The sequence below is a fragment of the Octopus bimaculoides genome, chromosome 22 (genome assembly GCF_001194135.2).
Source record: "Octopus bimaculoides isolate UCB-OBI-ISO-001 chromosome 22, ASM119413v2, whole genome shotgun sequence".
Lineage (NCBI taxonomy): Eukaryota > Metazoa > Mollusca > Cephalopoda > Octopoda > Octopodidae > Octopus > Octopus bimaculoides.
In genome coordinates, this window is record NC_069002.1 from 6,220,095 (window position 1) to 6,224,575 (window position 4,481).

Sequence of the window (4,481 nt, forward strand, 5' to 3'; positions counted from 1 at the left end):
GAGATAGATAGATATACATACATGCATGCATACACACACACACACATATATATATATAGATAGATAGATAGATATACATACATACATGCATACATACATACATATATAGATAGATATACATACATACATACATACATACATACATACATATATATATATATATATATATATATAAGCCAGTGAATTTTGCTAAACATTTCAATCACTGCAGGAATGGCATGGCATGATTTAAATCTTTGTTCTGTAACACTACTGAACTCCCTGTCTGATTGAGCAGGTTTCCTCTCTACTGTCATAAAACATGGAGAAATTCAAGATGGAAGTTTTTTGGGGGTTTTTTTTTTTTTTACTTTCTATTATTTTTTTTTTTTCAAATTTATGATCAATTTTTGTCTACTTCCTCACCACCACCACAACAACAACAACAACAAGACCAAAAGAACAATGCAAGCCTGAACATGTTGCTAGCTTAACTTTCATCTTTTGTTCTTCAGAACTATGGAATAAAAAAGGTATGCTGTTGCTGCCCTTTACTAAAAGCTATTTGATGGCAACCAACAAATCATAAACATATCTGACAACTAAATGGTTGGTTGGTTGATTGGTTGAATGGTGGGTTGGCTTGTTTGTTGTTGTTGTTATTGCTTCTATTGTGTTTTTTTTTAACGGGTTTTATAACTAAGCTGATTGAAAAACAACAGACCTTTGTTCTTTGCCTAAATTATCCGACCATAATATTATTGGTCTTCATGCCGTTCATAAGTATCGAAATATTTGTAATCTTATCAATTTATGCCGCTTATATATTTATTCACGGAGCTGACCAAAAGTATTTCCCGTTTTTCATATTTTTTTTTTCATTTATTTATTTAGTTTTTTTTTTTCAACTGGAACAAGTAATTTCATAAATGGAATCCATTATATCAACAGCAGCTGGCTGGCTCTTCCATTTAACTAACCACATTCACCATCAAACGCATTCACTCATTTTGTGCCGTGCCAACTCCTTCAGTGGAACACCATATAAACAATGCTCACCTACAAGCAACAATGATTAAACATACACACACACACACACACATACACACACACAAGCACACCAGTATTGTTCAATGATCTATGTACTGTAAAAGTATCATTATTCCGTGTCTGAGGTCTGCCGAGTCAGCTGACCTTCTTCGCTTTAAGCTGTCACAGGTATAAGAATAAATAGGAAATAGGTGGAGCTAATATCAATGTATTATTCCCAGTAATAATTATCAAATGAAAGAAGGTGAAATTTCTAACGGAATAATTCTATTAATGATGATCTGTAGGAGCGATTTACATAGAATATGTTTTATTGGAGAACAGATAAAAAAAAAAAAAAACTAATGTTGTTGTTGATGTTGTTAACTCCAAGCCTGCTCTGATCAAGGAGAACTATAATCAAAGTTAAAGGTGTCCCAGCATGGCCAACCCATCTTTTAGACAGACAAAAAAGATTCTATGACTAACTACATTATTCACGACATAGCATGGCTCAATGGTTAAGAAATTTGCTTAGCAATCAATAGGTCTCGGGTTCGATTTCACTGTGTGACATCTTAGACTAGTGTATTTCATCGTATCTTTGGTTCTATCTGAATGTTGTGGGTAAAACTGGGTGGTTGGAAACTGTGTGGAAGCCTGTAGGATGAGTCCTACCTGTGATTTTAAGAACCGACTTTGACACTGTGTGATGCAGATCATGTCTGAGAAATAAATTCGGCAAAAGAGCCCGATAGAATAAGTACTAGGCTTACAAAGAATAAGTCCTGCGGTCGATTTGCTCGACTAAAGGTGGTGCTCCAGCATGGCCGCAGTCAAATGACTGAAACAAGTAAAAGAGTAAGAGTAAAGAGTAAAGAGTAAAAGAGTTCTCTTTGATCATGAATAATATGTGCTGTGTTGTTATTGTGGTTGAAGAGTTTGCCCTGCAGCTACATGGTTCCGAGTTCAATCCCACTGCATCGCACCTCAGGCATGAGCCTTCTGTTATAGCATAAAATCAACAAACTCTGACCCGCAAGACTTTCTGAATGGCAATGAAAATCTGGATTTTTCTTTTAGTGAAGCAGTCCACCTGATGATAGGCCATGTTTTTATATGGCCTGCTTATCAAAGAAGTCTGTCCATGCCTGTACTATTAGCATCAGGTCTACAAATTCCTTGTAAGTAGAATTTGGTAAACAGAAATTAAGCAAAGTTGCATTATCACTGAGAGTGTTTTGTACTTTAGCAAATACTGTACTTTAAATTATGGCATTAATATTCCATGAATAATTCCTGTATCAGACCAGGAAATTTAATTTGTCTGCAGAGAATTGAAATGAAAGCATTACTTTAAATTAAGAGAATGAGATTTCCAAGAAGATAAGAAAACTGTTATGCTGATGTGATTCAGGTCTGTAAATTCCTCGTAAGTAGAATTTGGTAAACATAAATTAAGTGGAAGCCTCTGGCACATTGTTTTTTTTTTTTTTCTTTAGGTTTTTACATCCATTTTTCCCCATGCTTGCAGGATCAGGTGAATGCATTACATATTACTGAGGCAATGTTGTTTTACAGCTGGATGCCTTTCCTGTTGCTAATCCTTAAACGTTTTTCAAGTAAGGAGTTTTTCATTCCACTCGTCTTAGAAAGCTCAAAGGTATTGGATGATATGTTGACAAGAAACAGCGACAAACAACAACTGTTCATAGCTCAGTGGTTTTCGAAGCAAAGTGCAAAATGCAAGACATTCACACAATGGAACTGAACCTGAAGCCATGTGGTTGGGAAGCAAGCTTCTTAACCACACAGCCACGCCTGCACTTACCCATTTATATATGACTCTATATTGAATATATTGTGTCCCTCCTTGTCTCTTTAACCTCTTGATTATCACACACACACACACACACACACACACACACACACACACAGGTGTGTGTGTGCATGAGTGTATGTGTGTGTCCATGTTTGTATTTATATTTACATCAGTGTTGTTCATATTGTGTCTTCTTATTACCCACAACCTAGCAGTTCAGCAAACAGACATCAATAAAATAAGTAATCAAATCGGAACAAATACTAGGATCAATACGACTGACTAAAACTTTGAAAGCGGTGCTCCAGTATGACCGCCATTCAATGACTGCGAAACCAATGCAAGGATAAAAGAACAAGGAAGCTAATGAAAGCACAGCTCATTAAATATTCAAACTTAAATGCGATGGTATTTCAAAGATAAGGCATTAATACCTGGCGGTGATAATAATTGTCAACAGGTAATTAATGAGGAATATCAGAAAGATCAAAGACAATCCAAAGAGATTTGCAAAGTGCCTCTTTTTATATATGCTAATATATTATAATCAGCCAGTAGCCATGTGATAAGCTATATATATTATAATCAGCCAGTAGCTATGTGATAAACTATATTGCATGAAAATGAAAATCTCTCAGTATTGAACTTATTCCTTACTGGTATTGAGTGTTATTTCTAGTGCCTAGAATTAACCGTTTTAATGCCAGCCACTCCAAGATAACTTCTAGTTCTGCAATTAAAAAAATCTCCTATTTTAAAGCGTTCATATTCAGTGCCAGTGGCCATGTAAAAGGCTTCCATTCCACACTGAAGTGGTTGGATATGGAAGGGTATCCAGCTGTAAAAACCATGCCAAAGCAGACCTCGCTGGTGCTGCTGCCATGTCAAAAAGCACCCAGGCCACTCAGTACGTACATACATACATACATACATATCTTTTACTTGTTTGTCATTTGACTGTAGCCATGCTGAGGCACTGCCTTGAAGGGTTTAGTCAAACAAATTGACCCCACCTGCCGTTCTTAGTTTGTTAAGCCTGGTCTCTTTCTGATGAACCACTAAGTCACAAAGATGTAAAGAAACCAACACCAGTTGTCAAGTGGTGGGGGAGGACAAGTACAAGCTCACATATATGCATATGTATACATCAGGCCTCTTTCAGTTTCCATCGACCAAGTCCACTCACAGGGCTTTTATATATCATAAAAGGATATGAATTTGAACTGGCAAATTAATCCAGGCTACAGATGTTTCAATAACATGGATTAATCTGCTATTTTCTCTTCGTCTCCTTTCAGTATATTTATTTACCACATGACGTACATTACTAGTGTCACTACTGAGGGTGGTGTTGGGGAATGCTCGACATCATTAAATAACCATTCTTAATTTTATAAGGGAATGACAAAATGGAAATACTATTAATTGACTAATTAATTTATTACTTTATTAATGTACCTAATCTGCTAGAAAATCACATGCTGGAAGCTACTGAACTAATAAGTATGACTGATGTGACCCAAACCAATTTGTACACACACACACACACACACATATATATATATATATATATATATATGGCATGCAATACAATCTCGGCCAACCATTGTATTATCAGAGGCATGAAACTAATAGCAGCTTGCATTTAAAC

At 35.8% G+C, this 4,481-nt stretch overlaps 1 long non-coding RNA gene across 1 annotated transcript in view; it reads right to left on the minus strand.

Moving 5' to 3' along the window:
• Positions 1–4,481, minus strand: part of LOC106880194 (uncharacterized) — a 105,629-nt gene that overhangs the window by 31,666 nt on the left and 69,482 nt on the right. The gene's annotated exons all lie outside the window — the stretch shown is intronic.